The sequence below is a fragment of the Pantherophis guttatus genome, chromosome 2, assembly GCF_059756535.1.
Source record: "Pantherophis guttatus breed Tessera chromosome 2, ASM5975653v1, whole genome shotgun sequence".
NCBI lineage: Eukaryota > Metazoa > Chordata > Lepidosauria > Squamata > Colubridae > Pantherophis > Pantherophis guttatus.
The window spans coordinates 252,499,123-252,511,748 of NC_142064.1; the positions used below are offsets into that span (position 1 = coordinate 252,499,123).

General features: G+C 41.2%; 1 non-coding gene across 1 annotated transcript; it reads left to right on the top strand.

The window, feature by feature from the left end:
• Positions 1–3,826: 3,826 nt before the first annotated feature.
• On the top strand, positions 3,827–3,914 carry TRNAY-GUA (transfer RNA tyrosine (anticodon GUA)). The gene is given in 2 exon segments: positions 3,827–3,863; positions 3,879–3,914. It is a non-coding gene; the product is annotated as a tRNA-Tyr (tRNA).
• The last annotated feature ends 8,712 nt before the right edge of the window (positions 3,915–12,626 follow it).

Consider the following 12,626-nt stretch of genomic DNA (forward strand, 5'->3'; position numbering starts at 1 on the left):
AGACCAGTAGAGGTAGTCCTTGACTTAAAACATTCACTTAGTGATCATTCGAAGTTACACTGGCATTGAAAAGTGACTTATGACCAGTTTTCACTCTTATGACCATTGCAGCATCTGATCAAAATTCGTACACTTGATAACTGGCATGTACTGTATTTACGACGCTTGCAGTGTCCCAGGGTCATGTGACCGACCCTCTTTTGTGACTTTCTGTCAAGCGATGGGAAAGCCAGATTCACTTAACAACAGTGGCAAGAAAGGTCATAAAATGGGGCAAAATTCACTTAACAACTGTCTTGCTTAGCAACAGAACTTTTGGGCTCAACTGTGGTCGTAAATTGAGGATTACTTGTAGCCATTTTTTTCCTACATTTTATAAGCCAGCTTATTGGACCTCACAGCTCATGCTTCTTAGTCATTCCTTGGCCTTGGGCAGAGAATTCTGATCACCAGATTAGGAAAGACTAACACACAGACTGCTAACTAAAGATCCTTGCTTAATGAGCACCGATAAAGTCAGATGATGTACCTAAAATTAGGAATGCAGATCGCAAGAAAAGTCAGGCCAGCCATAACCAGTTTTGTGGTTTGGAATGGACCCAATCATAGGATAAGATATATTTATTTAGTAAGTAAAACTGCCAAACTCTATAGCATACAGTAAAACTCCTGAGTAAAAAATACAAATAAAAAAAAAAACCCATTGCTTTTTGAATAATCAAAGATACTTTTAAGATTGTCACGTATGGTGCCTGCAGGTATAAATATTGGCAAATTTCCCAACAAAATCGTGTTTCAGAAATTCTGTAGCCAAGGAAGAGGAAGGATCAGCAAGTGAAGGCAAATCTTCCGGGTGAAGGCAGGTTCCAATGTATTCCTGTGGCACCAATCTAAGTGCTGCAATCGTCAAGTGAGAAAAAAAATGAAGTTCCATAATGCACATCCTCATGTGTACAGGTTCAAAGAAAAAAAAAAAACATTTTCCTCCTCAAAATATTGCAGAAAAGCCTTTTAATTTTATCTGGAGGTTTAGAAACAGTGTGGGATTTCACTAAGCCATTTTTAGAAACCACAATAGCTTGTAAGCAAAATCATTTGGTCCCTCAAGCTGGAATTGAACCAGTGACTTAATGATAACTTAAAACATTCTCCCTTCTGCCAACTGAGCTATCTAAGGAATGTGCCAGTGTTTGCTTTGTTCTCTTTAATCTTTGAAGTGGTTCCTTTAAAAACTAGATAACTATGAGCCTTTAGGGCACTGAATTGAAATTTCATTTTAAATTATTGTGTCTTCTTGCAGAATTCTTGCCACATAGATAATTCTCTGCCTTGCATGATAGGTTTTGGGTGGCATCAAAATTAAAGCGTTAACGGGACAAGCAGCTCTAAAACACTCATGTATCATAAACTCTTCATACAATGTCATCTTTATCATGCCAATCTGCCTACCGCATTGAATTTACATCACTTGCTGGGAAAGAAAAGTAAGCATCCATAACAAGTCTGGGCTTTTTATGGCTCCTCGGCCATATATTGCCCTTTGGTTGTCCCTGTCTGGCCTGCATAAGATCAATCAGAAATTAGATGTAAATAAATGTACAGGTAGTACTCGACTTATGACCACAATTGAGCCCAAAATTTCTGTTGTTAAATAAGTTTTGCCCCATTTTACATCACAGTTGTTAAGTGAATTCCTGCAGCTGATATGTTAATAACATGTTAAGTGAATATGGCTTCCCATTGACTTTGCTTGTCGGATGGTCGCAAAAGGTGATCACATGACCTTGGGACACTGCAATGGTCATAAATATGAACCAGTTGCCAAGCATCTGAATTTTGATCACATGATCATGGGGAGGCTGCAAAGGCTGAAAAACAGCCACAAGTCACATTTTGAGTGCCATTGTAACTTTCAATGGCCACTAAATGAACTGTTATAAGTTGAGGACTACCTGTACACCATGTAATACAACTGCATTGTTTTTATTTTGATGTCAACTGCTATTTTGTTTTTCAATTTATGTTTGTGCATGCATGCATACTTAACGTCAACTGTCCGACTAATGAACCCAAAACATGGAAACACTCTCGGGAGATTTGAATTCCTAAATTAAAATTTTATTGGATATACCATATTGGTACTGAAGAAGCAAAACCAGCTCTGATTTTCCCATGCAAATGCTTGCCGTGTTAAACCGTAATTTCCTCTTCTCCCCACCCCTGGGTGATCCCATTGTCCAATTATGAGACGTCCTTTTGTTATGGGAACGGTCCATCTTCTTCTCAAGCACCTGCAGTGATGACCTTGATGGTTTCTATGTTCTCACAATCTCCGCATACATTCTCAGCATTCCATTTCCCCCTCCCTTCCTCCAAGTTCATTGGCAAGTTGAAAGCATTAGGGTTTGAAAGAAGCAAAGTGATTCAATCTTGACGCCTATGCATCTACATCACAGCTTTATTGGTTCGGCCCCCTACAACCGTCTCAGTTTTTCATGTGGCCCCTTGAGAAAAGTACTTGTCCGCACCGATCCATACTACAAAAGCAGTTGTCTTCTTCTCCAAAAGGGAACACGTTGAAACTCAACTCTGATTCTTTAACCTGACCTGGAAATTGAAGTTTTTCAAGTGTCTGGGTAACAATTTCATACTAAAAAGCTTGGAGAGAAACAGGGGTACTATTCAGCAGGTTTTGACAGGTTCTGGAGAACCAGTAGTGGAAATTTTGAGTAGTTCGGAGAACCAGCAAATACCACCTTTGGCTGGCCCCAGAGTGGGGTGGGAATGGAGATTTTGCAATATCCTTCCCCCTGGAGTGGGATGGGAATGGGGATTTTTCAGTATCCTTCCCCTGGAGTGGGATGGTAATGGAGATTTTGCAGTATCCTGCCACGCCCACCAAGCCACACCATGCCAACCAAGCCATGCCCACAGAACCGGTAGTTTAAACATTTGAATTCCACCACTGGAGAGAAGAGATGAACAGCTGCATATACACATTTACATCTGGAACAATAAATCACAAATTAGATATCCAGAACTTCAGCAGCTGACACATTTCTGTGTTACCACAGTAGTAGGAATGGGGTGAGGTCAACAGTCTAAGGTTAAAGTTATGGGGGTTTTGGGATGAAACCATAGAGTCAGGTAGTGCATTCCAGGCATTGACCACTCTGTTGCTGAAGTCATATTTTCTGCAATCGAGTTTGCAGCGGTTTACCTTAAGTTTGTATCTATTGTGTGCTGGTGTATTGTGGTTGAAGCTGAAGTAGTCATTGACAGGTAGGACATTGTAGCAGATAATTTTGTCTCTTGATGCAATCTACCTTACTGGGTTGCTGTATGAATTTTAAAAAGTGAATTGGTGGGAGAGGGAAAAAACCAGGCACGCTGCCTTGAACATAAAGCAGGACATTAATTAAAAATTAATAACATTAACTAATTAAAACACACACACACACAAACACGCAGCCAGATAAGATGTCACTGTGAAAGCAAAAAGGTTGATATGCTAAGCAGATTTTTTTTTTTTACGAAACAATGATGCTGAGGGATAAAACGATAGCTGTGCTACAGCTAACAACTGATATATTAAGGGCCTGCCCTTCCATCTTGTGGCTGCTGAGACTTCTTAGGCACTCTGATTATGGAAAAAAGAAGCCAATGCATATCATCATTACCAAATTACTCTTATCTTTTAAGGAGGTTGTCCTTTATATTTGCTAGCCAAGGGATTGGAAAGGCAGGGACATTTTCAAATGAAAATCCAGCTCAGTAGGTACCACACCCAAAGTGAAAAGCATCAACAGAGCACCTTAGGCTCATCCCTTCGATAGCTCAGCTGGTAGAGCGGAGGACTGTAGAGAGCTGCCAAAGTCATCCTTAGGTCGCTGGTTCGATTCCGGCTCGAAGGACAAAGGTTTTTGTGTTTTTTTTTTGTTTTTGCTTGCAAAATACAAAATTAAACAAGAAAAGGATTGTTCACATCTGATACTGATGCCCACATTAACAGCATTCAAGATTAAAAAGAAATTTTACTAGTCTATTTCACCTTCTGGCACTCAGTATTGAAACACAAGCTCTCTCTAAGATCAGGTCATTGAAAATTGTAAGGGGCCACAGGAGCAACGGAAGGACATTATAAGAAAGGAAGGTACAGAATTTTCGTTTTTTGGGAGGGAGGAGGAATTGGAGTTCACAGGCCTTCTTTATATAAAACTAGTATGTTCAACTCCTACCAGAGATACAACACTCCTACTGGATATTAGGGTTCACTATGAAAAAACAAAAAGGTTGCCAAAAATTGACTAGCGTTGCTAATATCACTTATGGCCTACTCACGGGATTGAATTACTGCAATACGCTCTACATGGGGCTGCCCTTGTAGAGTATCTGTAAGCTTGCAAAATGTGGCTGGGAAAGTAGTTATGTGTGCTTTTAAAGTAGGCATGCTCTAGAACCAGACATAACTATTTGCCCAGCCAGATCTCACAAGGAAAACAACAGTGACAGCTTTTTTGTTCAGACTTTTTTGTGAACTAAATTGAAAAACATGGGGAAATCCCATTGCTAATAAAAATGAAACTAGGCTTAAGTCTCCTTGGAGTCAGGGCCAAAAACAGATGTCAGCGATAAATTCTTAGAGGTTCTCTAAGGAAAGTGACGATTACAGCTTTTCATTTGGGCTTCTTTGTGCACCAGAGTAAAATACATGAGAAAATACCATTGCCAATAAATACGAAATTAAGTTTAAGGTTGGTGTTAGGAAAAGGGATAAGTCGTCTTGGACTCAGGGCTGAAAACAGATCTCAAGGATAGATTCTTAGAATTTTTCCAAAGGAGGGAGGGAGGGAGGGAGGGAGGGAGGGAGGGAGGAAGGAAGGAAGGAAGGAAGGAAGGAAGAAGGAAGGAAGGAAGGAAGGAAGGAAGGATATATGTGTAAGATAAATATAATAAATAATTAAATAGAATTCCCAGGCCTTGGTGGGCCTCCCTCCCCCGTCATCCCCATATGCTTACCAATATTGCCATGAACCTAATGATCTCCATCGTAGCAGTTGCAAATCAGAATCGCAGCTTCTCTGCTGTCACTTCCTGTTGCCAAGCAATTCACCATTGCTCCTTTGCAATACCAGATATCTGGACTTTGGACAAGGACTACTTTAAAAGATCTGCTAAAGATCTCCCAACGTAACAATCTGCTTTTTGGTACAGCGTTATGGTTTCAGAGTGCAAAAGTTGGCTTGAAACTCAATATTAAGAAAACTAAGATCATGGCATCCGGCCCTCTCAATTCCTGGCAAATAGATGAGGAAGAAATGGAGGTAGTGACAGATTTTATTTTCCTGGGCTCCAAGATCACCGCAGATGGGGACTGCAGCCAAGAAATTAAAAGACGCTTGATTCTGGGGAGGAAAGCTATGGCAAATCTAGACAGCATACTAAAAAGCAGTGACATCACCCTGCCAACAAAAGTGCATATAGTCAAAGCTATGGTTTTTCCCAGTTGCAATGTATGGCTGTGAAAGTTGGACCATTAGAAAGGCTGAATGCCAAAGAACTAAGGCTTTGAACTATGGTGCTGGAGAAGGCTCCTGCGAGTCCCTTGGACTGCAAGGCAATCAAACCGGTTGGTCCTAGAGGAGATCAGCCCTGACTGCTCTTTAGAAGGTCAGATCCTGAAGATGAAACTCAAATACTTTGGTCACCTAATGAGAAGGAAGGACTCGCTGGAGAAGAGCCTAATGCTGGGAAAGATTGAGGGCAAAAGAAGAAGGGGACAGCAGAGAATGAGGTGGCTGGATGGAGTCACTGAAGCAGTAGGCGTGAGCTTAATATTTAATGCAGCAACTCTAAAATAAAGGTAAAGGTAAAGGTTCCCCTCATACATACATGCTAGTCGTTCCCAATTCTAGGGGGGCGGTGCTCATCTCCATTTCTAAGCCGAAGAGCCAACGCTCTCTGATGACAATTCCATGGTCATGTGGCCGGCATGACTAAACACACAGAACGCTGTTATCTTCCCACCAAGGTGGTCCCTATTTTTCTACTTGCATTTTTACATGCTTTCAAACTGCTAGGTTGGCAGAAGCTGGGACAAGAAATGGGAGCTCCACTCTGTTACGTGGCGCTAGGGATTTGAACCGCCGAACTGCCGACCTTTCTGATTGACAAGCTTAGCCACAGAGTGCTTCCCAAATCAGGGTAAATTAACCAAAATTGGATATGTGCTTTTTTTTTCTGTGGGCAATGAAACCCATTACCCATCACAACAGGGACATTCAAGGATTGACACATTGACTAAAATATACTGGAAAAATCTTCGGAAGTATTCCTATTAAGACAAAAATCAAAGAAATTGTCCAATGAATTTGTTGAATTACATAAAGATCATTCAACGATTTTTGTTTTATAATACAGGGAGTCCTTGAGTTACGACCATTCATTCAGCAACCAAAGTTACCATGGTGCCAAAGGAAGGGACTTACAACTCAGTGATGGGTTTCAAAAAAATTTTGTATCGATTCTGTGGGCATGGCTTGGTGGGCATGGCATGGCATGGCTTGGTAGACATGGCAGGGGAAGGATACTGTAAAATCCCCATTCCCTCCCCACTCCAGGGGAAGGTTACTGCAAAATCCCCATTTCCTCAGCTGGGACTCGGGAGGCAGGGAATAAATGGGGGCGGGGCCAGTCAGAGGTGGTATTTACCGGTTTTCAAAACTCCTCAAAATTTCTGCTACCGGTTCTTCAGAACTGGTCAGAACCTGCTGAAACCCATCTCTGTTACAACTGGACTTTGAACTTTGATATGACTTTCGGATAAGCAATCTGAGGAACGAAGGAGAACATGTGAGAATTCTTGCTCTAATGACTAAGGCAGAAAGCAGTTATATGTTTTATAATAGCAGTTCTGCAGGCAGCTCAGAAATGAATCAGGATTGTGCCTGATTAATACCTGGAGGGGAGACCATCAGGAATTCCAGACACTGAAGACAAAACACATCCTGGAAAAAGGTACAGTAATGTCAGAGTCTTGTAAATAAAAGGGCATGAACATTCCTACAAAATTGGCAGGAGGTGAGGAGACTTTAAAGTTACAGGTCTTTTGAGGTGCTCAAACTACTATACAGGTAGTCCTCGATTTACAACAGTTCATTTAGTGACCATTTGAAGTTACAACATCACTGAAAAAAAGTGATTGTCAGGCCCGGAAGCAAATTTTTTGCATTAGGCCTTCAGACCTGCCACGTTTACTACTGTGGGTAACTGGGATGCGGGATTGTATGGAGCATGGGTGATGTATAGTCATAATAACATTCCTTTCTTGAGAAGTCAAGGCCAACTTGACCTGCACCTGGAAGAATGGACCTGGGAGGCATCTTAAGTTGGAACAATGTTTGATCAGGCTGTGTGATGGACTTGTGGGTATTGGGCAGGGACTTGGACTTTTCTTTGGGTGGGGAAAACCTGGAAGCTTCAGATTCGGGTTTTCCCAGATATGCCAATATGACATCTCTAATAAAATGTAGCTTTGAGGAATTTCAACCCTCGAAGTTTTCTTTCGTTGGGGGTGTTACTTGGAACCCTGACAGTGACTTATGACCATTTTTCACGCTTATGACTGTTGCAGCATCCCCATGATCGCATGATTTACATTCGGATGCTTGACAACTGGTTCATATTTATGACAGTTGCAGTGTCCTGGGGTCATGTGATCACCTTTTGCGACCTGCTGACAAGCAAAGTCAATGGGGAAGCCCAATTCACTTAACAACAGTGTTACTAATTTAACAACTGCAGTAATTCACTTAACAGCTGGTCATAAAATGGAGCAAAGCTTACTTAACAACTGTCTCACCTAGCAATAGAAATTTTGGGCTCAATTATGGTCGTGAGTCAAGGACTACCTGTAAAATGGAAAGTGTGGTGTCCCAGTGCAAGTGGAATTATAGCTCAACTTTTTCAAGGCATCAGATTTAGGTAGCCTGTTTAAAAATAGCAAAATCTGGTTCACTGTACATAAATAGTTATTTTGTATTTATATTTTGTATGAATGTTATGTATATTTTACCATATTTTAATGCATAAAAACCAGCTTGGCCTCACATAAAAAAGATGAACATTCAGTTGCACAATACTGACTTTTCTGACCATATTCTGTGGACACTCCAAACACATTGATGATCAAGGTGGCACCTACTGAATTAATTAGTGACCTAATTCACAGGCACTTCACTTACGCATGTATCAGCACCTGTTATGGGAGGGGGTGGTGGTATTTTTTTTCCGAAGTGGACATTCAATTATGTCACAATATAACCTAATTCCATTCCCCCAACTTTAAAATGGAATACAGAGCCGATTTTATGAGCTACAAAGCTGAGCTGGACCTCAAACCACCATGATCCCATGAGTTGTCAAGTGAAGGCTGAATCGGTGGGAGAGAAAAGGCTGCTCTTAAACCGAAGTGAAGACTCCTAAGACTACAACTTCAGTTCTCCTCAATCATCTCCGTGTATGAATCCAAGCCTGGTTTGGACCGTGGAAAAACTCTCTTCTGCTTGGTAAACAAAGACCAAATCACGGGATACTAAACGCCACCTCCGGAAACTTCTCTGGGCCACAACTTACTCAGTCCACATTGAGACACGCGGACGTGCCACGGATCCCAGTTCCTGAATGGAAATCAGGCCGTCGGTCTAAGAGGATTTTCCAGGTCCCAGCATGCAACAGACCCTTGAAATTCGGGGGTGGACACACACCTTTTGTGGGTTTGTTAGAGAGAGAGAGAGAGAGAGAGAGAGAGAGAGAGAGAGAGAGAGAGAGAGAGAGAGAGAGAGAGAGAGAGAGAGAGAGAGAGAGAGAGAGAGAGAGAGAGAGAGAGAATGTCTACCTATCATTTTACAGTACTTTATTTTCTTAGCAGCCCTCAGTGCTATTTTTTTAATAGAGTAAAATAGTTTACCTAAATCAATTTTAATTTTTTTCCGCTATAGGAAACACCCAGAGTTCAGATCTACTAAATCTGATTTGCAAAACTCCAAACTCTCCCAAGGAGGGAGTGAAGACGTTGTCTAACACTACTGCAAAGCTAAATAGTTTTATATTTTCAGCTTTGTAGGGTTTTCCATGGAGGCAGTGACATTCATACAAAATCTGTATGGACTAAAGAAGAATTCCCACTTAAGTTTACCTTTTTGAGGAAATACCTTGACAAACATACAACATGGCTTGGTTGGATTCATGTACTATGCAAACCATCATGTGACTAGTTTTGATTTTGGCAATCTGCAATCCTTTGGTCTATTTTTTCATAGTCCTTAAAGCTTCCCAAGTTTGCTGTATCAAAATCCAGCAGTAAATTTGGGCAGAGCGATTTTCTAACTAAAGGAGGTTAAAGCAGATGGGCTAAATCTCACTGAATCCCATCAACTGTTTACTAAGAAAGTGAATGAAAAAATATTTTTTTACATTTCTGATGTAAGATGTTGAGTTCTAATCTTGCTGCTAATAATGGCTTACCTTATTTGACCACAGATAAATCAGTTATCTGATCCTACCTGATCCCATAAAATCTAAATGGGTGACTTGATTTCATACTTGAATGGGAACTACAAGAGAGGTCTAGCTATAATCTATGCTGGATAATGGGGGGGGGAGGGGGGAGACCCAGAAAAATATGTTGGCAAACTGCTTCCATTATGTTCCCAAGAAAACTACATCCAAGTAGCCATTAAAAGACAAGTTTGATGAGGGAATTTTCACATTTTCTGGATATAATTGCTCGGTATCCTTGTATTCATAGCTAGCTGTATTTTTATGGTACCTTACCTTAGGAAATTATACTTTATAGCAGCTAAGACATTTTAGAAAGAATAAGCATTCAAACATGTCTATGCATATCAAATGACCCTCAAAAGACTTTCAAATCTGCATGTTAAAAGTAAGCAAGGACTTGCAGTACTCTGTAATACTTTAAAAAATGCTGTTGGGAATTCCATGTCTTGAATTCTGCAAAGCTATTTATTTCTGTTGGAAATGAAGCTGCATTTGCTTAATATAATTGTGATTCAATAATCAATAAGTAGCAGCTGTGCTTTGGCTAAACTATAAACCAAATTGCTGGACAGGTTCCCAGAATTCCTCATGGTATATCAAGGACTAGCTCCTTCATCTGCATCCCAATTATTTTCACTACATCCAGGGAATCTGTAAAACATACATGCCATCTAATGGTTAAAGTGCATATCTGCAAACACATTCTTCCAAGCTTGATAATTTCATTTGATGGGACAGAGCATCCGCCTAGGTCAGGGGTCAGCAACCTGTGACTCCGGAGCTGCATGCGGTTTTTGGGCCCTCTGCTGTGGCTCCCTGTCAGGTGATCCCACCACTGGCTGGCCCCGCCTCTTGCCCTCCCCTCCCACTCCTCGCCTGGCCTGAGAAGGTAAGGGTGACGGCAAGGGATGGGAGAAGCGGCCAGAGACAGAGATAGAGAGTGGGGGGAGAGAGAGAGACATAGAGAGATAGAGAGGGAGAGGGAGAGGGAGGGAGGGAGGGAGGTGAGAGAGATATATGTCAAAAGGATTTTGTGGTTCCCGGTGTTTTATAACAACTGGTTCTCTGCCTAATGACCAGCTGGGTAGGTGTGGCTAGGGGGGGATCATGTGACTGGTGGAAGTGAATGAGATCAAGTTGGCCATGCCCACCCTGGTTTTGTGACTCCCGATGTTTTCTCTTCTGTGGGAAACAGGTCCAAATGACTGTTTGAGTATTTAAGGTTGCAGACCCCTGGCTTAGGACAACTCACCATGGCCAACTCACTGCAGGAAAACTTGCTGTGGGATAAGAGTTACACTAATATTGAAGAAATGGTGGGATTGAATCATTAAAGAAAGGATGCTAAATGTGAATGACAAAAATGAAAATAATTTTTTAATAATTTTAAATTGAATTCTGGAGAGATTCTCAAGTCATCCAGGTATTCTATTCCTTATTACCAGCTGTCTGCAAGGAATATAAATCCTTCCATTCCCCACTATCCTGTCAAAGCTGAAGAAGCTTCTTGGATGAGAGGCGAAACGTCTTCAAAAGAAAAAACAAGGAAGTCCAGTTGCCTCCTGAAACAGCACCTTTGGGACATTTAAACTGAATTGTTGACACCGTGTTGTCCCCTTCTGTCCTCAAGCAACATGGAAATTAAAATTCCAGATTTTTAAAATCCAAGTGTAGCCTGAGAAATGAATAAAACTATCATTTTATTTTCCTATCATTCAGTTCACGAACAGTTTTTCTGGAGAAAATTAAAGAGGAGTGAGGCTTCTTCTTTCTTCTTTGTGAACAGTGGAGATTTTTCCCACTATGGCTGGAAAGCTTCAAATGCGTCAGCCTTGTGTCTTAGAATCCTAGGAACTGCATCCCTGCTTATCTGAACAGCATCAGGTTGGGAAAAGTAACTGTAGTACAGAGTTACAAATAGTCCTTGACTTACAACCATTTGTTTACCAACTGTTTGACGTTACAAAGGCACTGAAAAAAAGCTCACGACTGGTCCACGCGCACATAACCATCACAGTATCCCCATGGTTATTTGATCAAAATTTGGGCACTTGGTAAAAGGCATGTATTTACAATGATAGCAGCGTCCTGAGATCAGAGGTGGTATTCAGCAGGTTCTGACCAGTTCTGGAGAACCGGTAATGGAAATTATGAGTAGTTTGGAGAACCGGTAAATACTACCTCTGACTGCCCCCTCCCCCATCTATTCTCTGCCTCCCGAGTCCCAGCTGATTGGGAGGGAATGGGGATTTTGCAGTATCCTTCCCCTGCCACACCCACCAGCCACGCCCACAGAACTGGTAGTAAAATATTTTGAATCCCACCACTGCCTGAGAGTATGTGATCACCATTTGCAATCTTCCCAGCCAGCTTCTAAGAGGCAAAGTCAAGGGGGGTGGGGAGCTGGATTCATTTAATGACCAAGGGATTCACTTAATTTCAGCAATTTCCTTAATAACTGGCAAAAAAGGTCATAAAATTAGGCATGACTCACTTAATCATCTTCTTTAGCAACAGAATTCTGGGAGCAATTGTGGCCATAAACTGAGGACTATCTGTGGTGTTACCTGCTGTAGCAAATAGGAAAGTGTATTTACACTGGTTCAGTTGCTAAACCTCATTAATAGGAAACATGAGACACCGTGGAATGAAATCGATTTTATTTCCTATATTTATAGCGCACCTTAATTGTATATAACTGAAAACTATGTTCTCTCACCTTTCTTCCCCATATCAACGTTGTTAGGTAGGTTGGCCTAAGAGAGAGTGACTGGTCCAAAGTCTTCCAGGCAGGTTTAATCCCCAATTGAGCAATTTCATGTTTTCCCAATTTCTAAGTCAAAATTACAAAGGACAAAGACCACAGAATTTTAGAGAGTTGTTTAGCAGAGACAAGTAGTATCTTTGTCAAGTAGATACTGTAAAGATACTGAAGAAACAGACATGGAAAACCAAGAAAAGTTATCCAAACGTTCTCTGAACTCAGGTGAGCCACAAATTGGAGTACTAAAAGATGTTAATGGAGATAGTAACCAGTTCACTGATGCATAAAAGAACACCTATTC